The sequence below is a fragment of the Hippichthys cyanospilos genome, chromosome 8, assembly GCF_059441005.1.
Source record: "Hippichthys cyanospilos isolate Australia breed blue-spotted pipefish chromosome 8, RoL_Hcya_1.0, whole genome shotgun sequence".
NCBI lineage: Eukaryota > Metazoa > Chordata > Actinopteri > Syngnathiformes > Syngnathidae > Hippichthys > Hippichthys cyanospilos.
In genome coordinates, this window is record NC_142376.1 from 3,883,192 (window position 1) to 3,907,013 (window position 23,822).

Consider the following 23,822-nt stretch of genomic DNA (forward strand, 5'->3'; position numbering starts at 1 on the left):
TCAAGGTCATTTGCCGCTACATTGCATACTTAAGCGCAGGCACTTCGACCACACCGACAAGGAAGCGGGGGACGTATCGGAAGTGGAGGTGCGGAGCGGCAGGGGGGGGGGGGGGGGGGTGGGAGAGCACAAAGCCTGGGTAAACACAGCTAGCTCTGCATCTGGAACCAACTAAAAAGATGCTTAATAATGCAGAGCCGTGCAGGCGGGCCCTGTGCAGCTGTTGTGTGCGCAGGACCATGAAAGACTCTCCATCTGACAGCTGGCTACATCTAGCTGGCTCCATCGCCCTCTTCCTCTCCTTCATCCTTCCCTCCATCCGTCCCTCCCTCCCTCCCTCCCTCTCTCCTCCGCGGTCCAGAGCGGCCAAGAGACAGCAGATTAGGGATTAACCAATCCCTGACTTCCTCATCTGTCCCATCTGCCAAGCGGGCAGGCCCGGGATCCCGATTCAGAGGAGACAAAAGCGGGGACGTGACGCGCGAGACGCCCGGGAACAGGAACGCGCTTAGCGGAAAAGACTTTGACCGGGATAGACAGTGACGACTTTAACAATTTAAAGTGGGGCCGCCATGATACAGGCGTAATCTCGTGCCGGGTTCGCACGGATTCCTGCCTCTCAATATTTAAGATGTGCGCTTTTCCCCTGCTCTTATCGCTGTTCGCAAATCGTTCCCTGTTACGTCCCCCTGCAAGCCCACCTAATCATTTGCGTCCGCCGTTGTGTCCATTTCGTCTCAGCAAGACAGCAAAGTTAATTGCGTCCCACTCATGCACATAATATGTCACGAGAAAGGACAGGATGTCCTCTACTGAGTACACTAGGCCGTAGGAGGATAACCAAAAACAATTGTCCACTGCAGTGGACACCATTATTGGCTCTATGGTGGATATTGCAATCAATTTTTAGGTATTTTTACCAGTGATAGGGGATTCCTTATACTGCGGTGGTTCTGGACCTTTTTTCAAAGATGTGTACCCTATGAAATACAAAACTGAACTGTGCTGACTTTGTCCGACCTGTTAAACTCTGGAACCACATTCACAGTTTTTTTTCCAGGCGTATTTGTTTCAGCATCATGTAACATCTGTTTTTTTTTTCTTTTCTGATTCATCTGCAGAAGGATTTTTGTACGGCAAGGCGCATCCATATAAAACCGAAGAAAAGAAAATCGTACATTTTGCGGAGGGGTCCCTCAAACAGTTTAGCGACAACTTTATGTTCCAATTGATTTGCTCTTGTTTTGAAAAGGAACATTTACCTTTTGCTGATAGTGGACCATAATTATGTTTTGAAAAATGCACAGTTCGGCGCAAAGGTTTGGCGTCTGAATATATATTTGATTTTTAAGTTTTATATGTTAGTTTGAAAGTCAACTTGAACTGGAACTAAGGTAAAGCATGAAGCTAGCGCTCTTACAGTATGGTGAACTGTTTGAGTCTTTTTTTTTTTTTTTTTACCTCACTGTGATGTTATACAGCAGTCTCCCATTTCTTGACACAGAGAGAACGAGCACTAAAGCATTTAAGACTTCATTTTTTTCTTAATAGTATAGGCGTATTTTATTACTTTTACTAGTCAAAACTACATATAGTCTCACTATATAACCGTTTTCACATACAATAATGGCCCTTGACCGCATGCCTGCACTAAAAAGGGGTTCGCTGTAATCCGCCGCTTCCCCGCTACGGGGCGACGACGCAAAAGCACATTACATTAACGCTGCGCACCTGAACAAAGCTGGCACTCTTTTTAAGGCGTCTAAAAATACACTCTTGTATTTTGTCTGGCGAATCAAAGGCGGCGCTCGTCTTTTTTCATGGCGTGCCAGCTCACATTTGGCAGCGAGCAGAGAGCACTCTCACAGAAATAATTGCTCTTATCTGTGAGACTCAATAAAAGCTCCTTGCTAAGTAACTGCTCATATACATTATTATAAAAGAGTTGTATTCTTTGTCTATTATGGAGGAAGCCCCATACTGTAGCTCTCGCTTTGTATTTTTTTTTAATGACACCGCAGCCATTTTGACAGGGCAAATACTGGGACTCCACATGGCTTATCAGTGACATTAATTAGGCTCCATTCCCAGTTAGCTTTAAGGAAGATGTCAAGTGTAAGGGGGAGGTTATAACATTATTTAATAGCTTTACCATACATATTCCGCTTCAGATTTTTGCCCATAAATTCTGTTACTCAGTTCTGCAGGAGTATAAAAATAAAAAATGCAAAAGCAATCATTGATGAAAAAGAAGACACGTTCCATCTGAAGAAAAATACATAGACGCTTTTTGCAGTGTGCAGTATATCGGTATATTTAGTGTAATGAAAAGTATTGATGTGTAAAATTTAGCACCATAGTTGTGAAATAAAAATGTACTTGAAAACCCACTAGGAATTTCATTGTGCAAAAACATATGTTCTTTCACATATGCATCATTTTTTTTTCATATAATTATAGATCCATTAATCGCTAATTATATGCAGATCCTGCCACACCTAAATGATATGTTTCAACGCTGCCTTTTACGACAATTTGAAATGTTGCATTCTATTAGTTCACCACTAGATGGCACTATATTTTAGGCATTGTACCTTTAAAAAAAAAAAAAAAGTTAAATCATCATTTATACTCACTGGAGAAGCCCATTGACCGGCTAGCAAAAATCAGCATGTGCATCACGTTTAGGAATTTACCTTCAAATAACAAATATTCACACACAAACATAAGTAACGCATATCAACAAATTAATATAACGATAGCCATGCTCGAATATTTTTCCCGTTGATTGAAAAATGTGTCTTTTTTTGCACAGGACAAAGTAGACACAGTATGTACTGTAGTTATTGTTCATAAATGGTTCATTTACAATTTTGTGTATAGTAAAATTTATTGTGACTTTGATGTCAATTAAAAATATATGTAACTTTTAAAATTTGGGGGATTTTTTTTTTAATCAAAAATAAATGGTATTCTTAAACCACAGTATTTTTTATTACTTAAAAAAAAAAAAAGAATTTTCTGCACTCTTGCGTTACAAGGCTCTTAAACTTGATGGAAAATCCGTTTCCGCACTAAATAAAGAGGAAACTTAGCATCTGTATCTAAATCATTTTCATTTACCAAACACTTTGTTCCTCCATATGTTTTACTCTGTATGTTTTAGTGCCGGGGTGTCAGGTAGCAGCAGCAGCATTCCAACTCTTGTTTCATATCTTAAAAACGATTCAAACTTAAGGGACTGAGTTCAACTCGCTCGCTTGGGAATTTGGAGAAGAAAAAAAAAAAGGAAAAAGAGAAGAAAAAAAAAAGTTCCCTCTCCTTCAGAAAGCAAGCGGGTGTCTTAACAGGCCCTCAGCTGCAATACCTGGCTCCCTGTGTGCACACCTTTAAATCACACCCAGGATAGTTTCCTTGTCAAAGCTCGCTCTCTCGCACTCTCTCTCTCTCGCGCGCGCATCTGAGAAACATTAAAACGCTTCCTCATGCAAGCCCAAGCCTCCCACAGGGCAGCGAGCGGGAGCAGAGCCTTTCTCTCAGGCCCGCCATCCGGAGAGGATAGTGCTCAGTACCGCTCGGAAAGTCCCAGTTCGGACAGCGGTGGTTAATATTTTAATAGCCTACGGCTCAGGCGGTTATCGTCCCCGTGTATTCTTGTTGGTGGCTCCGATAGAATGGGGAAAAAAAAAAAAAAAAACACTTGCTCACACTGCCTTTCTCACGGTTAAGAACCCGATTTGAGTTTTTAATTATTCTTTTTTGAATTCCCCAACCAGCTCTCCTCTGTTCTTTTTCATTTGTACGCCGCCGTTTTTTTCAACGCTTGTATCCAGGGAATGCCCGATAGTGTCCTACTTAACTTTTCACTTTCTTTCCTGTGATTTTTCTTCTTTTTTGTTTTTTTTTTGTTTTCCCCAAGCACCCACCCACCTCCGTTCCGAGGGACTATTACTGATCAATCCTCCAAACACCTGCATTTATATTGATCACTCGTTCGCTTTCCCTTCCTTTGCGACTTTTCAAGCGCAGGTAAAAGTGAGCTGATCCCCTCATGAAGACTTTGCGAGTCCAGGAGGCTTTGTTTTGATCTGGTCTACCGCGGAATAAGACTCATTGATGCCACTTAGAAACAAGGTAAAACCCAGGCGAATAGAGCGCAATTCACGCCTACCCAAATCATTTTAATCGCATGTATTATATGGCGCTCGGAACGCAGAGCAGACATATCTCAAATTATTTTTTTCCCCATTTATGCGAGTGGAAGGAAAATCCATGATAGACTTTTTCGAAGTGTATTTGAATTTTCACTCCTTGTTTTATTCATTCTCAAAGCCATATTTTTACATAGCTTTTAGTAGTCTAGACCAGGCAGGTCAAAACACCATCATCAAGGGCCACGATCCTGCATTTTTTGATTTCCTTCCTCTAACACACTTGATTCAAATGATTAGGGTCAGTATCAGGCTTCCATTGCACTCACTGATATGTTTTTTTTTTTATTGTGCCCACCTTGACCACTTGGGGGCGATATAATAGAAAGTGACAAAAATATTGTTCATTCAGGCATCCGTTTACATATCAATGTGACATTAATGCTTGTTGTTCTTTATAGATGACAAAAAATATGGTTGTTAGAACTCCTATATTGTATGTACGAGAGGTGTATGAAAAGCGTCAGTCACACAAAAAGGGATCAAATATTTTCAAATTTTATTTGGAACATTTAATTCACAGAAACGCAGTGTGAAAGAACTATTTTGTTTGGGACATGCATCGGTGCTTTTATACCATTCTAAAAACATTTCATAGTCCCCTTGTACATGTGTTGCTGCACCGTTTGTGTTCAGTCTATTGTTTAGGACATGCTCACTCATGTTCCTCATGAGGAGAAGCCCTACAGAAAATTGATGGATAGTTGATGAGCCGCATGCTGCTTCACCATGCCTAAAGGCAAATGCACTATTATTTGATCAAATGTGCTTTTTGATACTGTTAAGTCTGTGAAAGACAACGATAGCCAGAGAGATCTGCTTGCCAAATAGTGTGCCCGCGCCTGGAAATTTGTGGTCTTGTTTTGGTCATGTGATGTTCGCAAGCCAACCCAAAGGTTTTCGTCACCGTAGTATGTTTTATGTGCTCCCACTAGTCTTAACATGGAATTTTGAAATATTATTACATTTGTGGAGTTAAGCAGCATTATCCAATTCATCTCAGGGGTCAGTCATTTCGCCTCTTGCTGTCGACTAAAAATGACGATCAGGCATTCACAAGCTGAGTTTAATTGGTCATTATCTGAGCACGAAGCAACTTTGATGTCTATTTCATGCAAAAGAAGGTGGCAAAATGGCCGACGTCTGAAATGATTAATAAAAAATAAATACATAAAAAAAAGGGTGGATCTCGCTCCATTCACTTTCAAAAAACATAAATTGGGTTGAAAAAAATGGTGGAATTTTTGCTGTTTTATTCAAATTTCAGAATGCTTTGTTTAGACTTTTGGGGCTGCGTTCAACATATAATTAGAAATATTTTTTTTTTTACTTGACCTACCCTTTAAAAACAAAATACTGTATATTCTGGAAAATATAACTTCTATGGCAACCAAGTGTTTCATGGTTGTATTTTACATTTTGCATCTACATTTGCAATTTGCATTTTGTGAGCAAAAAATATAGCCATGGTAGAATATAACAAAGATTTAAGAGCAAAAAAACAACATGTTTAAAACACTCTCTGGTCCCTAAATAAACCAACTATACGACTCTTGACGGGCACACCAAACAATTTCCAGCATTGAACAGGTCTCCCGATGCAAGTTTACAACTTTTTGTTGTTTCTGCTCATCAGCAAATAAAGCGAGACCACCGGCCCCCCCCTTTACGCCCCCGCCACCTCCCACGGCCCTTCATTTAAAACTAATTACAACTAGAGGAGGCGAAGTCAAGTAAGATAGACACAGCATCTGCATGTATGCTTGGTTAGTGCTCTCACTTGACTGGCTGGCGTATGAGTCAGTGCAAATGCAAATGAATGCATTACAAGCTCCTCAACGCGCGCGCGCGCGCTTGTGTGTGCCGGCCGCTCCGAGCCCGCCGTCAGCGCAGCCTGCAGGGAAGGGTCCGGGGTTACGGCATCAGCTGCGAGCGGGAATGAGAGTGGCTGAGAGTCAGACAGACAGCGCCGTGGGTTATTATGTTTGAGTCAGAGCAAACACTCCCGGGAGCACCCGGGCCCTTAAAAAAAAAAAAAAAAGTATATTGCAGTTACAGTTGTAACACAATCACAAAATAAGGCCAGGCGGCTTTTAAGAGCAAATTTATATATGCAAGCGGGGGGCTCCGACAGCACCCGGAATAATTAATTAGACAAATCTCATCTGGGCGCACTTAATTGAAGTGCGCTAAACACGCCGAGCGCTCTCCAAATGGAGAGGACGGGTCAATCCGAACCTCTGCACCTTCCGTAATGAAAGAGAAAGAGGAAGATAATAGCACACATAACCTGCGGCAATTAAAGGGCTCGGGAATGTGGTGAACAAGCTTTGCCCTCTTGGACACTGTTGACCCCCCGGTGCCCAACAAGGCCCCCCGGGGAAATAAGCACTTATTAAAAATGGAGGAACGGGGCCACAAATCCCGGCGAGGCTGTAATATGCTATAGAGTAATTTAATTCTACTTACATGTATCACTTGGGCTCACGTGCCGAGCGGGAAGCAATTCGGCATTTCATTTGACAAAATATGACCTGTCGAGAGACGGAATAATAACATGCGTTGCGGGGCCATTGCCAAATAGGGGGGAAAAAAATAACAAAAGAATGAGGCGCTATCCGAGCGTAATTGTCATCGCGTGGATGTGGAATCGCGGCGCTTCTTAAAATAAAAATAATAACCAAAAAAAAAAAAAAAAATCCGCCTCGTCTACTTAAGGGATTATTTTGAAAGTCTCTCTTTACCCTGCAACAGACTGATGAAAGACACGTCCATGCTTGATTTGATCATCTTTCATAAAACTAAAAAAAAAAAAGAAAGAAAACCCCGATATATATATGGTTGAATCGCAAGTCCTGGCTTGGGTTTGGGAATATTGGTTGTACCCTCCTCCAGAGTGAGGGGAAAATCCCCCCGGTGTGGCTGCGCTTTTTCTTTGTGCTGTGTAGTTTCACCGCAAATAAACATACTGTCTGTTATTGTGCTCCCACAAGAGCCTCAGTTAAAGAAGTAGACTTTTCCTTTGCTCTTCACAACTGAATACAGGTCAGCGTCCTACATAAGTTTTGCCGCACTTTTGGAAAAAACACTTGCCGCGCATATGTTCGCGCTTTACGACGCAAAATCGCGACCAAATGCAAATCGAGTCAGCCCGGAGTCGTTCTCGATTAGCTCAATAGTTTTGGAGTGATCTGAATGTTTGAGAAATTTACTTTCATTTACAGGATGGGAGTCGTTCGAGTTCCACCGAAAAATAGCTGAGCCAACGCCAGATGAACTAGTACAAAATCCAGGAGACTAGTAAGTAGCGCTCAAAGTTTGACACAAAATTTTGAAGTAAACGTTTTTGCCTGGCAAACTTTTCAAGCGTTTTCGTAAATACGCTTGAATGTAGTAAAAGTAGTATAGCCTGAATGTAAATGTACTTTGAGATTTATAACCTCATTTTGTAAATACAATTTGTCCCTTATTTTCCGCACTGTATGCTAAAAGCCTGAATTTTTTTTAAAAAGCTGATGGTGCGCCTTATAATCAGGTGCGCCCTATATATATATATATATATATATATATATATATATATATATATATATATATATATATATATATATATATATATATATATATATATGGATATATATATATGGATATATATATATATATATATATATATATATATATATATATATATATATATATATATATATATATATATATATATATATGGATATGGATCAATATTGAGATTGGGATTGGTAGATGGGGAATGAAGTGATAAAGTAAGCTGTTTCTTTTGTGTGTTTACAGTTGAACAAGGTTGCTCATATTGACATTGAGTTATTATTAGCTATTATTTGAGTTATTATTGTTATTACTTTGAGTATTAGTATATTGTGATGGAAAAAGTTAGAAAATATATCATTAATTGAGGGTGCGCTTTATATATGGGAACAGTTTGAAAATATGTCATTAATTGAGTATGCGCCTTATAATCCGGTGCGCCTTATAGTGCGAATAATGCGGTAAATGTTCAGACATACATAAAAATACATGCGTGCGTACTTGAAAATATGTTTGAAAGTACTTCTAGACTAAATGCAAAATAATAGCCTGTTTTTTTCCTATAATGCCATCTGGGTATTTGGATTTGCGCATGTGTTAGTTAAAAAAAAAAATGTTTTTTTGAGTGTGTTTCCTGGAAAATTAGATAAACACTGTATAGTTGTAATTTTCACGGTTTTAATATGTCCATTCAACTTTCTTTACCCGTAATGCCACGGAGTATAGACCTGTGCATGCGGTAAAAAAATATTAGCATGCCGTTTAGCATATGGATATGTTCGAAAATTAATTCAATATCTTTCATTCATAATTGTTCAGTTGTTGTTCTGTCCCTCCCAATTTTTTTTCCCCATGATGATACGAGGTATGCACATGCGCAAATAAATGCCCCATGGCATTATGGGCAATTAGCCTTCAAGTAAGTTCAAGCATTTTTTCCCTATAACTCCCTGTGGTATGCATATATGCAAGTAAATGCCCCATGGCATTGTGGGAATGTTTTTAACATCTAGCCTACAAGTATTTTTAAGCATTTTTTTCCCCATAATGTCATGCGGTCATGCATAAATCAATAGCCTTTGGCATTTTGGGGAAAATGCTTTGTTTTTAGCATTCAGCCTACAAATACGTTTCGTTTAAATCGTACCAGTCACCTCGAATGGGTTACTAATTGTAATTTTGCCAAAAAATACGTCAATGAATATTCTAAGCTGATCATATGGTAAATGAAGAAGACTAGCAACATACACACAACATAAGCGGTGGCATATTTTTGCATTTGTGTAGGAAAATGTGATGTTTAATTCGAAAACGAAGCTTTTTTTGTTTTTTTTTGTTCGGCAGCAGTAAAGTTAGCGCATAAAATCCGCCTTGATTTTTGTAAGATTTGCCAGAAATCTCCTAGGGGACCCTGTTGACCATGATGATAGCTACAGATGAACATTTAGGTATGAAACAGGAGGGACCGGTGGCACCATGAATAAAACAACTGCTGCAGGGGGAGCAATTTGGGACATCTGATGAATATATAAAAAAAAAAAAAAGCATGAAAAAAAAATAAACAGGCTCCTCTTGAGCATGCACGCACGCTCGCCTTTGGAAGAGCGGCCGTGCCCCGTGGACACATAAAGGAGCGCAAAGGAGTGATAGGACACGGGGGGATAGGGCAAGGACACGCGGCGGCCCGCCCCTGGTCATCGCTGACAAGAGCGCGGGGACGTTAAACACACAGCGGGCTGACTCCACACTTTGATTTAGCACTTTTGCCTAATGTTCCTAAAGGGGGGTTAGGCGGGCAGGCCCGCTGGAGATGGGATCAGCAGATCTCGTCATAAAGAAGCCGGCCTCTCCTTCGCCGAGAGCGGGGTGGTCCGCCGACCGGAGAGAACAATACACAAAGGGCGTCTAACGATTCCATATTGATGGCGGGTAAATGGCTTAATTTGTCTGCGGCGAGGGCTGTATTGACTCCAAACACATGATTTAATACATATTAATATTAGATGAATCACTCATTAATGGATGCATCAGACAAACCGTAATATCGCGTCGCGAATAGATTGAGGCCTTTTTAACAATTTATGCCGTAGGTTTTTTGTTTTCCGCTCAGGAAGGTGCCGCGACGCGGCTTCGCTTTTACAAACGTACTTTTATATGAAGTCATTTCCGGCTGGCGGCATATCAGAAATTCTTGTCGCCGTGTTGCATTTTGCGGCAACATCTGGCGTTTTTATGGCAAAATCTAGCGGTTTATGGAAACGTATATACAGTAGTACTTTGGTGCGGACATGAAGGATTTTTATGGCAACGTGTACGTTGTTGTATGTTTCAGTATAGCACTTTCCTGGCAGCATTTCAGAGTTTCAAAATATTCCGTTTTCATGGAAATGTGTGGAATTTTTAGCGTCAAAGCGTATGTGCAAATAGAGCATTTTTTTAACATAACATTGAATTACATGGCAGTAATAATGTGGCAACAATAGTGTGAAATTTTTGGACTCCGGTTTGGTGTTGTGCTTATATCAAAGCCCTGTTTGAAAGATCTTATCGGTAATAGTTTTTTCCAAACACTTGTTATTCCGTCTCCGATCAATTTGATGACAACATTATTTTTCGTGTTCAGTTAGTGTCTTTAAACTCACATTTTGGGAACGACCAATCAGGGCTCAGCTTGTGAACGTCACATGAGCAAATCGTCAAAACGGGTGAGCTGTGATTATTCTCCAGTGAGGATAGATAACTGACAAATGTACTCAGCTGCAGTAATAAATGTGGCTGTAGATTCAAAAATGACAAATGGCAGATATTTGCCGATTTGATTTTTTTTACACTGTATCATAAAGTTGTAACACAAACACATGACAAGTAATAAGTCCTCAGGGCGGCCCCTGATCCAAATACCATTAAAACCTTTACACATTTTAAAATTAATCAGCCGATTAATCGGTTATAGGTACTTTTTTTTTCTGTTGAAAACCATCCAAAAAAATAAATCCATCTTGGTTGGACCCTAGTACATATCCATCATGCTAATAGAGTGTGTTCCAGCAGCAACTGGCCATTTTCTATATTATTTATTTAGTATTTTTCCTCCAACTTCCTTTCAGGAAATCGGTACATTGTGGAAGCAGGTAAATCACCCCCCCCCCCCCCTCCCCCGGTCGTCCTCCTTGCCTCACACGCCACCAGCGCCTTTCTTTCCGGCTAGTTACCCCGACTGCGGGCCGGGAGCTGATCTGTGCTCCAGACACTTTCAAGTCTACTTAATGTAGCCTACACGGGCTTCACAGGCTGTTTCATGCTCTTATGGAAAACAGGCCTTTGAAATCCCTCCGCAGCCCAATCTTAATCTCATTTGTGAATATGAGCCGAGCCACGACAGGTCCAGGAACATCCTCGTCTTCCTAAAGCACCGTTTCATTTGTCAGGAGATTTGGTTGACACCCGAGGAGTGATTTAATTGATTTTAATCACACACCTGAGATGGGACGGGAGGCCATTATTCCGAGGGCCCCCCCCCGAAGCCGCCGCGCGCCCGGCGTCCTCCCCTGTTTGTTTTGAGGCGTCAGCGATTTGACGGATACGACTTAGATTATGAACTTGCAAAAGCGGAGCCGGAATTTCAAACGCGACCTTGGGCTTCATATGCCGACGAGGGCTATTAAAAGACGGAGCCCGTCACCTGGAAACAAACGGACGGAGGCGCGATATGGATTTCCAAATGTTGCGCCCCTGACAAGTTGGACTTATTGCCTCCGGCGGACGCGTCCGAAACGCGCCGCCAGGACGTTGGGCCGGCAATATCCGACTTTTCGCCAAGATGAATTCCTCCCTTCTGCCTCCTCAGGAAGTCTGAGGCCTTCCCTCAGCGTGCCAGTAATTTGTTATGAAAATCTCCCACCCAAATGCGGCGAGTGGGGGAGGAGAACGTAGGACCACGTTGTTGCAAGCCATTAGTTGGGAAAACACTTTGGCGAACATTATAATGCAAACCAAGCCGGAGAAGTGGGGAAAAAAAGCGGCGAGAAGACAGCCTGGGGAGAGAGATTTAAATATGTAATCAACTAATATTTCATTTATTTGCCTCACATGGGAACCTGACCATTTAGCTGCGGCGCAGTCGGATCTAAACCTCTCGCTTTTAATCAGGCGGGCCGGCAATTACGCGCAGATCTGAGCTTGCACAAAAACAAAAAGTCACTTTTGTGTTATTAAACCCCGCGATCGGGTTCAACGTCGAGAAAAAAAAACAAAAGCGTCGGGATAAAAGTTTTACTTTGCTCGGCATTTTATGACGCGCGCTTGGCCTCATTCCTTCATTCGGCGCGTCTCGTCGAGCTCGGCGGAAGGCTGCGCGGTTTTATTTTTTTTTATTTATTATTACCCGACTCTCGCCGGCTTGTCGTGCGCTCCTGGTAGAATACAATGGCATTCATTCTTGATGAGCCCGCTGTCACTTTTAATTTCTGCTCGTTCGCCGAAAGTGAATGACAGTCGGCCGCCGTCATAAATATAACATGCGGCGCATTAATTTTTCAGGGAACAAGAATGGGAGGCTCCCGTTACTAATTCCTTTTCAAATGTTTAGATTTACGGCTTTTCTCGCCTGCTGCATCTTTCTCCAACTTTGCGGCGGAAATATATTTCCATCTCATTAATGCGCAATTACTGAATGACGGGTACACTGTTTGCGCCTTCATACGATTTTGAGGTTTGTAATGCGTTATCACGGTTTTATGAATATGTTATTACTGTTTTTTTTTTAACATTTTACAGCTTTTACTGTCCGGTTCATAGCTCGTAAGTGTCATTCTCTTAAAATTGACGTTACACAATGATTTTTTTCTCATAAATCGACTATGTTATGTATGACGGCAGGGTTTTTTTTTTGTTGTTGTTGGAAAGTCCGGGTTAAGCAATTTGTTGAAGGTCAAGTTGACCTTTTTGGAATATCTACAAATACAATTGGTTGAATCAAGTCTACTGCCCTTTTTTTTTTTTTTTCATTTCAATTTTTTTAATTGCTTTCCGATGCTTATTGACGATTAAACATTTGAGTAGGCCACATTCACTTGTTATTTGAAAAGGCAACCTCTAGCAGGCTAGCTGATTTTGAGCATTTTGACAAGTCTTTCAAGGTTGAAAAAAATACCATATGAAAGACTGGATTCCACTCTTTACCTGGAAAAAAAAATACGATTCTACATTATTCTGATCTTTAGTTGTCACTGTTTGAAATTGGTCATTTGAGTGACACTAAGCTGTTTCGGACTCAAGGAGAAAATGAGCTTTTTGTGAAAAGATGTTTTTTCTGCACAACAGTGAATTTTACACAAATATATTTTTGGTTTAGTGCCATCAGAAACATCTCAACAGTCCTTACCTTCCCTACCTGAAAATATGAACAAAAACAATGAAAATAATAACTACATTATTACAGCGCTTGATTGGCTTAATATTAAGTGTCATCTATCCATTGATTAGAAAACAAAAACAAAGATGTCGTTGTCACTGGCACACGAGTATTTTACATGATGAAAATTCTTGTCCATGGCACTGAAAAAATTAACCCCGGCATGTCCAAACTTTTTCCTCTGAGATACAGAAAATACAAAAGGATGCAAAGGACACTTTGAAGTCCCTTTTTTTTTAAATATTTTAATTTATCAAGCTCTTCAACCTCAATCAGGCAATTGTGTATTGTTTATATAAATGTGTTCTTCGTTGAATTCTAATCCAAACAGCTTTTTCATAAGGCATATAATTAGATTTTATTGGTGATAAAAGACCCTGAAATGCTCCAAAAAAACAAATCATAATCAATGACCTCTTGAAAGCCAGCCTATTTATTTGTGTCTTCTGTAGTCAGCATTATTTATTATTTTTCATCGTTATCTTTTATCTACCCTACTAAGTCCTAGAGTCCTCATCCCGATCTTTCCAATGATGTCACGTTGTTGGATGGCATGCAATTAACTTTGCCGTCTTGCGGCGACAAATTGGACACAAGAGTGGACACAAATAAATCATCTGTCTCATGAGGATTTCAAATTTGTGAAAGCAAACTTTGTAGTGGTTGTTAAAGGGTTAAAACGGCTAAAACGACAACGCTTTCCCAATGAGGCCTTCAGCAGCCATCTTTACACTCGTTTTCACTCTCTTTTTTTTTTAAACGTATCAACGCCGGTTTGTGTCGAGGCCCGACGTTCCGGCTCCAAATACAGATTGGAAGGAAGGGGGGGTAAAAAAATGAGCGAGATGAAAACGTTTGGATATGCTCAAAAGAAGCCTTCTCTCAAAGGCAGCACATCCTCAAAGAAGTTGGGGGAATCTGCTATTCTTTTTAATGTCTGCAACGCCGCGGAAGACATGAGCTACTGTACGTCCTTGTTGTGGCTCCGCCGTCATGATGTATCACACAGGTCCTGATTAGCCACCGGGTATCCCGAGTATCAAATAAACGTCATTTATTGGACCAAATAGATGCTTGTTGTGACTCTTTTAAAGAAGGAGGGGGGGCGAATGTGCAAGTGACAGCTTGTTAGCGGCTAATGCAATTTATGGTGTCGGCTTTAATTTAAATAACATCACTTGTGCCGGATGCCGCGAAACTCATGATGTTACCGCAGTTTAAAAACAAACGGATTTGTTCTCCGCTCTTATTCTTATTCCGTGACATTAATTTGAGGCATAATGGCGGAAAAAAAAAAAAATACATTTGGCATAATTCACAGACAAGAGAGGTGGTAGACAATAGGCAGCAAATCAGCGGCAATCCAATTTCCATGCCACCTCGTCTGGGAGCAAAATGTCATTCATATTTTAACCCTTATTAGGACCGTCTGCCGCTGAGTGCCTGAATTACATTTGCCGGCTTTTCGCTCGTCATGAAAGACAAAATCAGCCTAAAAGATGGCAATTGACGGAGGGGAGCAAAAAAAAAAAATACATAGAAAGCCACCACATGCACCTTTTCTTCTGGGCCTTTTTAATGAGCTAAAATACCCACTTCTTGCCATTTCCCCTGCCTTAATTGATGATTATGTTGTTACACAGGAGCAGCTCTTGCCGCTCTCCTCCCAGTCATTATGATGTGGACGGGCGGCTCTTGAAGCTTCAAAGGCGAGAAGGAGCCATTTAAGCGTGAGGTTCAAACATCCCCTTGGCCTTGCAGGTAAGAAAAAGAAAGCATGTAAACATTAAATGCTAATCGCTAATTAGCCCCGTGGCTGAATCGCACACAATTCCTGTTTGCCGATGACCGGCGCCGCGGTCGCGCTTAAGGGCACGCTGTACGTCTTGGGGCGACCCAATTAGAAATTCAGCTGCAGGAGCGTAAAAGCGAGGAACCTTTGTCATGAATATTTAAAAAGACAGCCGCCGACCAGCACGAAGAGGGCGCTGAACTGCGTGTCATGCGAGAGGGAGCGGAGGGGGAAACGGTCGGGGAGGACGGGGGTATCCGGCAAAGTAACCCGCAATCGATAGCCTCTTGATGTACTCGGGAAGATGGCGGATCTTCTTGGACCGGTGGAGTAGGGGCGGAGACGGGGGGTGGTCAAGGTGACGAGGGGCTCGGTTTCCCCCTCCCCATGCGCTTCGCATTAAATCAAATATAACTACACTATCTGACGGGCAACATAAAGCTGGGCTCGTTTGCTCTTTTCGCTCGGGCCGTTTCTCTCGAACGCTTTGTTCTGGCTTGCTATCCGATAAAAGTACTCTCAAATGACGGTATTTGTCACCAAAAATACAGCAGTTTTAACATTTCAAATTTTTCTTTTTGTATGTGCTGTCGCTTTTCTGCTAAAATTTTCTGCTAAATTTTCTGCTAAAATGGGACTTATATTCACTATGCCTGTTTCAATTATTTTTTTGCAAAGCCACCCCCGGGAAAGAGAAAATATTTCTCGCACCCCCCACTCACCGCGGGGACTGCAAAGTAGATCAGTATCTATAACAGTTGCATAAGCATACATAAAAGTGTATCTTTCTGTACCATTAACAAAATAGCAGAGAAACAACGCCATTTCACACTGGTAAATAATATATTAGGGTGACAAAATAAAAGGATTTTGTCATGCAAACATGTGGGAAACATTACCCCCTTGTGGTAGGATGACAAAGTTCTTCATTTGACTTTTTAAAGGTTAATATCGTCGTGGATCAGCTTATTTAAGCGCGGCAGCCAATACCGTAATCGCGATTAAAATGCGACTAATTAGTATCTCATTGTATTATTTTTACTCAAAACTGAAAGAATGTCAATTATCTAGTCTTTTAATTGGTAGTTTTAGGTCCGGATTGTAAAATGACCATCAGTGGTCAACTGATATCAAGGGTTGTGCAATTTATTAGCCCAACAATGGTCTTCTGCTGCATTTGTTAGCATTAAGCTAAATGGACTTTATTACAGCAAAGCTACGTGGCTGGTGATAGACTCTAATGAGGACAGGCGCTATAGAAAATGGATGAAATATTAATTTTGTCACTATATTAAATTGAAAAGCACGCTAATTTGGCCAATGACTGTCATGTTTGTGTCATGCCTGTAATTAGGCTCGTATCCCTCACCAGGGTGTCAGCATAACTGCAGCATGCTGAGTCAACACATGTCGAGGATGTTAGGAAGCATTTATCTTGTCACGAGAGCGTGTAAAGGTCAGTAAAAAGTTCCTATTTGCAAAATGATGTTAATCTCGCAGTAATATATTTTTCTCCAAGACTCACATAACACACAGAAAGCTACTTGCTGTTTTCCACAAGCGTAATGATGCCAGCGCTACAGGCCGGGAGTGTGATGTGCTTAATTGGTGTTTTTAAATGCAGCGACACCTGAAATTGATTCTTTTGTTTTTCAACAGCGCCGCACGCACGCCGGTGTGATTATCGCGAGGGGAACGTGACAAGTGCTTAAACTTCACTCGGCTCTCACCTCGCGGCGCGCACGCCGAGCTGCGAAGTAGCTTCCGCGGAACAAGTAGCTGAAAGCGCCGGCGCTCGCCGACACCTTCGTCAAGTCAGCAGGTAAACATGTTTTGTTTTTCAATGCCTGGGAGGCAGCATCAATTATTATTCATCATTTTTTATTACGCACTTTTACCACGTGTTAAATCACATTTGCATGGCGCTAATGCAGTAGAACCCCCGGAGGCTAACGCTCATGGGGTGTTGGAATTCGACCAACATTTTCAAAGGGAAAACTTCTGGATTTGAAACTGTGGGTTCAACTTGCATCAAATGAGGAAATTGGCTTTCTTTGATTGGCTTTTTTGGTGACCCTTGTTCCATAGAACACTGGTTCTCAAGCTTGTTTCAATAATATACCCCTGTGAAATATTTTATTGAGTCAGGTACCTCCTAATCATCGCAAAGCATTTTTGGATGGCACAAAAGACTTAAAACAATGCAGTGCCTGGCTGTGTTTGATGTATGAAACTTATCTCTCAGGGGTATCGCAACTCCAAAACTTAGCTCATGTGACATCATTATCTGCTTTATCGCTGCTTCGTACGCGCAAACATTGTGTCACTAATGATAATGAGCATCCATACAAAATTTAAAGGCATACAACTGGTTGCAAAGGAGTCACTATAACACAATTTAGAAATGACTTGCTTTGTGTTCCATTTCATTTGCTCATAATTTGAAAAGGTTCCTATCACGGCATTCAAACGTACTAAATTAGACTTGTACCTCAGTTTGTACTTCTATGCTACAGATTTGTTTTCCTTCAATTCGGCTCGAACTCATGCAAAATCATAATTCACACACGGAATTTGGTCTATTTCAGAGGTTTTTCCTGTTGTATAAGTAGGAATTCGGGAAGAAAGTAGTAGAAAGAGAGAAAGTAGGCCCAGTCAAGACAGGTGACGAGCATACATCTTCGAAGAAAAAGAGTACTTCAAATAATGAAGTACTCGCGTAAGGGGTTCGAGTGCCACTTTGTCCAAAAAGGACCCGCAAACTGACAATGAATGGATTCTTTACCTTTTTGTTAGCAAACCAGAGGAACTCGCAAATGGCAGCAGCCTCAAAAGTATTTTCGAGACTCCCGACTTCCCATCTGTGTGCAGAGAGAAACAAGCTGAAGGCTCCCATTAATTCGCCGTTAATGATTTCATATTATATATGGACTTGGTATCCACCATTCCCCCTGTCATCGGTAAAATTGTTCAGCGTTGATCTGTCCACACCCCCTCATCGACGACAAAATTAGAGATGCCTGGTAGGCAGCATCAATTATGTCGTCGACATCATGAAGAAATATTGATGCAACTATTAAAAAAAACAAAACAATAAAAACTAAATAATTTCAACAATTCAAACTAGGCATCTTTTGTGTAGATTGATGGTAGTTCATTGGGTTGAATTTCTAGACCATTTAACGTGGTTGAGAAGTCAAAGATGTTTTCAAACTTTTGACAATTTAACACAGTGTATCCAATGTACACAAAACCACAGGCACACTTTTTTCCCGCGTCCCTAATGTTGTCTGCAAAGCAGAGTAGCGGAGAACACAGCGGACACTTTAACCTCGCCGCTCGCTCACTTGTGGCGTATCACTCCAAGGCAAATTGTTTTTACTTTGGAAGCCCACAACAGCAACTAAAGACTCACCTGCTCATCCAATAACAGCAAATCAAATCACATAGGCTTCCTTTTCTTGCTTTCAAAGGGACATGCTCTAAGTTGATTCTTTTCATTTAATTCCAGCAAAGGGATTGACACCCCCCTCCCAACCCCGCCCCCCCCAACAGCAGCAGCAAGCAACGCACGCTTGCCCTTTATCTGCCGCTGAGAGCGGGGTGGGGTGAAGAAACAGAGGATTATCGATTTGCACTCAAACAGTGGGCCAACCTGAAAAGCCCCAATGAATTGTCACTCATTATTGAAATTATCAGGCACTAATTAAACTGGCAACCCGAAGCCCCCTGGGCTGTGCTCATCTCCAACTGAATTCCAGCTCCTCCGACAGTAATAGGGAGGCAGCATTAGCCGCTACTGGATGCTAATGAGACCTGGAAGCTGTCTGCGCCTCTTAGGGGGCTTCACAGGAGCATGGCTGCCGCATGTGAAGCGCAAACCGCAGCAAGCAAGCAAGCGCGCCGCTGATTGGCGGCGCCGCCGAATGAAAGGGGACGCTCACGCATCGGCGTTCACTTTTCCGTATTTTTCCGGAGTTGTTTTGTTTTTTTTCCCCCCTTCTTTCTTTTTACGAGTCAACAGACGCGGCGTGCCGGCGAGAGCCCGACTGACTTTATCACACGGTACACAGCCTGTTAATAACTTCCTCTGACAATTCCCCCTCATCTTCTGCTGATGACCAGAGGGACGCCTGTGATTGTCATGTTTGTAGGGGTGTGGGGTGGGTGGGAGAAAGACTCCAAAACAATGATGTCACGTCGGCTTCTCTATTAAAAGACTTCATATTTTGAGCGGCATAATTAATACTCTTGGGCACGCCGCTACCAAGTTGGCACTCCAGGCAAAGGGCTGCCACTCACCTGATAATTATTTTTGGAAATGGAGCCCAAATTACCGTGATTGACATACGCAACAAAGCAGAGACAGCCTGCAGCATTCGCGCGGGAGAGAAAGGAGAAAATAAGTGCTTATTGTATCGTATCCGCTTTCACCGAGGATTTCGCCGCCTCCTTTCATGTCGCGCGGAGAACTTTGGCGAGGGTCAAATTATTTAGCCTCTCTATCCTCTTGAAGGCGCGCAACAAAAAAGCCTCCGCGCGAGTAATTAACACTTCTGTCGCCTCTTTGAAGGAAGTGTAGTTAATGCAACAGTATGTAATAATTACTGCAGTGGCCAAATTATGTTTGTCACAACGACAGTGATCTGTGTCATTGCCGTGCTGATACTAGATTACTCATTTTCAGGGTTGATAATGGAAGGTGAGCGGCCTGGGCACCTCCCACCTTGTTTTAGATCAGTGTTTCTCAACTAGATTTTGCCAGGCCCCCCCTAGAAAAGAGAAAACTATTCGCGCCCGCCCCAAGTCGATGCGCTGAATAGAAATAAGATTATTATTGATGAAAATTGTTTAAGTATACCTACACATGTGTCCTTTTTAACATTAACAGAAAAACGCAACATAAATCAACTTTCAACAACCGTTAATTATTTTTATCGCGTTTAGACGGGTTATAGCTTAGTCTAAAACGTAAAAAAAGAAGGCAAGTGCATCAAAGTGCCTGAAACTAAAAGAAAATGATGAAAATGATTACTTTATTGCAGTTACATTCCAAGTGACAAAAACAAAGCCAGTGATAATGTCTGTTTCAGGAAAATATAAGTTCACAAAACTATTTTACGTTCAGTAGGTTATCGAATTTAATTATTTTTAAAACCCAGATTCTCCCTCTCCTCCTTTTTGTGGACCAATACAAATGAAGTTTGATGGACAACTCATGCCACTTTTCAATAAATATTTTCATATTTTTATATGTTTCACTTTGTTTAACCTACCACTCCATTAGCCACGTACAATATGTGTTTTTTGTTGTTTTTTTTAATATAAAGAAAGGCAATTTGAATGCACTTTTCCCCCTTTGAGGTATTAGACTAGGACTCTAAATCGGACTCATTCAATCGTACTACTTGTGATAAGGACATCCCTACAAACTTTACTAACTGATTCTTTGTGTTTGCCCGCAGCTGGTTAAGGAAACAATGGCACAGAGCGAGATGTGGAAACATTTTGCTTCCCGGGCCAACATTCAGGAAAAGCTGAAAGATACTACAAGCTAAGCTAAGTCTGCAAAGCTGCACAGACCACAGGAGGGAACAGTCTGGCCAAAAAGCTAAGTGGCATCGGAAAAGCTCAGAGAGCGACGGCTTAGCAAATGCGACACATATTTTCACACGTCGCCGCAAAAAAGGAGTTGTTAACCTGTCAGGTTGCATCCATTAGTTGTTGCTTCCATGCTTTTTACACCTCCCGCCAGTCCTGTTTTTGGGGGCAGGTGTTTATACCAGAAAAAAAAGAGTACCCATTGCAGAAATGCATTAATAACTTTGTAGCTGCAAATAACGACTATTTTAATCACGTTATTGGTCAGATATTTTGCCGAATTATCGATAAATCTGATTTTTGAGGAATTTCTATCCCTTAATTTCCCTTAAATTCTGAGCATTTGCAGGATTTTTTTTTTTTTTTGGAAACCATTATTAAAAAAATAATAATCAACTAATCGGGTAATCCATTAGTTATCAACTGATAAATCGTAGCAGAAAAAACATGCTATTTTTCTCTTATTTTTAACAATTTGAGCACAATCAATTATGATCATTTAAATGTGAAAATTGAATGAAATAATGACTAAAATTGAACAAATTAAGTTATGTGTCATCGCTGTTTTCAGCTGTGCTATCACGTCAAGTATCATGGTTAATTTTTGCACCAAACAATGTCAGGGATTGCACAAAAACTGCTAATACTTGTCTGTTTGAAACTGCGGGTCAGATGAGACCTGCTGATCTTCCTAGCTTACATTGGGGGGGTTCAGACAAGGGGATGTCGTTGATCTTTGTGAACTGTGGGCTTGTGAAACCCTTTGAGACTCGTTTGTGATTAAGGGCTATATAAATAAACTTGACTTGCAAGGGGGTTGGCCTGGCGGCAGGCGTTCAGCGCGGCATGAGAGCTTAGAGGACAGGGACATGCAGACAAGGGAGGCGACATTAAAAAAAAAAAATAATTTCATGGCTGAAAATAAATGTAACTTCAATTTCAATGTTCTCATCTGGACTTAAAATGACTCTTTATTCTTCATAGTTTTGCTGAATTTGCGTGTTTCCTGTTGTAGAGACGTGTCTAGCCGCATTGCTTGGCTCTGTTCAAATTCATCAAATTAACTCTTTCACTCTTACGATTTATTTTTTGGCTAATATAACAGTTAATCGCAGTGAATCCGTTGTAACTTCTTCACGATAGGGCTTCAAGATTCAAGAGTTTTATTGTCATATGCATAGTCATACCACACAATTACATTCTTATTCTCTTCACTTCCCTAAGCAGACTACGTTTCACAATCGAGCAAATCATAAAGTAGGCTATAAAAAAAACAGCAATGAACAATAACACTAGTAATTATGAAACAGTAATAAATGAACACATTCACAATAGTTACCAATTACTTAATTGTGACATTTAACAGTGTGTTTACATTAAAACTTTTTTTTAAGTCAATATGAATTATTGTTGTCTGAACATTTTACATTTATTTTTGAGTAGCCTATTTTTCAGATCTTCTGACGTCTATATCCATCATTGGTAGTGAATGATTTAATACGAAAGATCTCCAGAGCTTAATTATCCGCATCAAACATCGGGCTAGAAAATATCCCTTTTTTTTTTTTTAATGCCAGGCTGCTAATTTAAAGGCAAATGTCATTCTGTTTTGCTCATAAATTTATCAATTTGAGCTCCTCAGCAGCCATGAACCTCACCGCACGTCACCGGCGAAGGTGAAGTTGATGGAGGTAGGGAGCACCTTAGGAGGGAATTGATTCCGGAGAAGCTGATTTTTTTATTTATTTATTTGTTCGTTTATTTATTTAGTTTTCCCAACGCCGGCGAAAGGGCAGGCGCTGGAGGGGCAGCGGGGGTCCGACTTCCACGTTGCCTAAATCCGCCACTCGGTCACGCGGCTCCTTAGACGAGAGGTTGAGGAACCATGTCAAGTTATTTGTTTTGTTCCAAAATGAAATATTTATTGGCAGCCAACACCTAGTAGGAACAGACGAGAGGCCAGGACACTTCTTCATCTTCTCACACTCATATTTGGCTTCCACCTCCGCAAAGGCCAGCGCGTGTCCTGAGGGTGTTGAGCGATTCAGGGAAGTGCGCTGGCTTTTGGATCCGCATTTCAAAGCCGCCGTGTTTGTGTGTGCGCGGCACCGAGTGAGACGTGCGGACAAAATGTCCGAACAATTATATGCTGATTTCCTACATCGCTCTCCCGACTCTGCCCCCGTGCTTCATTTTTCCACACGCTGTACATCTCTATTGTGCGAGGCGCGGGCTGATTTATGCTTTTGCGGTCCGGACGTTTTTCCACTCCAGCGGCAGATGTGAAGTTGCGGTGCATTCTTTGTCATCGGGGGTTGTTTTGTTTTCCCGCACAACATGCGGAACGCATCATTTACCATCATTTAGGCTGGAAATACCGGCGTGGGCGGCTGGGAGGAAAGATTTGATGGAAAAGCGGCAAAGAAAAACACCGAGGTGGAAACTATAAATCGCGGGCGTAAAATCCAATCGGAGGTCCGTTGAAGAGAAACGCGCTCCGACAGGAAAACCATCACGCTGCGCTGCGGTTTCCAGAGCCACCGCTCACTTCGGACCTCATTGCCTAAAGTACTTTTCACTGCGCGGCGCAGCCGGGTGGTAAGAAAGGGAAGTATTATTTGCCTAAACTCCGAGCGGACCACTTAAACGGTAATATTATTGATAGTGGCAATAATTTCCGACTTCTGGTCTACACCCTTTGGTGCGTCATTTCTTGCAACGGCCTCCGCCGCGCTGGGAAAGCCATTAGCGAGGCCCGAATGCTAAACGCATTAACAGAAAAAGGTCAGAAAGCGTTAGAAAAAAAGACTCATTGTAGCCCGGTCCAATGGCGCTACAGCGCCGACGCCCCCTCGACTCGCATCGCAGTCGTGATTGAGCTGGTGTCATCGCTAGCGCCGTACCTGGAAAAACTCTTTACCCGGGCCCTGATTTGATCACGCACGTGGGCCGCGCATGTCACGCCGGGTTATTCCCATAGTTAATATGCTTTCACGAGCTGCCATTTGCGAGGCCCGACTTGATTATTTTGGCACATGGGCAAACGGCCGGCGCTTTTCAGGTGGCGCTATCACAGAGCCCGGCGGTCACAGGGGGTGATCTATTCGCTGAGAAGGCAGGCTCCTGGCAAAAGACTCAGCATCTCGGCGTAATGAAGCCAGCGCCTGGTGAGTGCGAGCGGGTTACATTAGAAATGCATGAAGGCCAATAGGTGGCTACCTTCGCCGCGCTCCAAGCCGTTTATATT

General features: G+C 41.8%; 1 long non-coding RNA gene across 1 annotated transcript in view; it reads left to right on the forward strand.

Moving 5' to 3' along the window:
- Window positions 1–21,444, forward strand: part of LOC148419873 (uncharacterized) — a 45,889-nt gene extending 24,445 nt beyond the window's left edge. Inside the window, exons 6-10 of the long non-coding RNA XR_015866371.1 lie at window positions 7,436–7,511; window positions 14,826–14,943; window positions 16,347–16,430; window positions 16,634–16,796; window positions 20,440–21,444. This is a non-coding gene — a long non-coding RNA (uncharacterized LOC148419873). The remainder of the gene's footprint in view (window positions 1–7,435; window positions 7,512–14,825; window positions 14,944–16,346; window positions 16,431–16,633; window positions 16,797–20,439) is intronic.
- The last annotated feature ends 2,378 nt before the right edge of the window (window positions 21,445–23,822 follow it).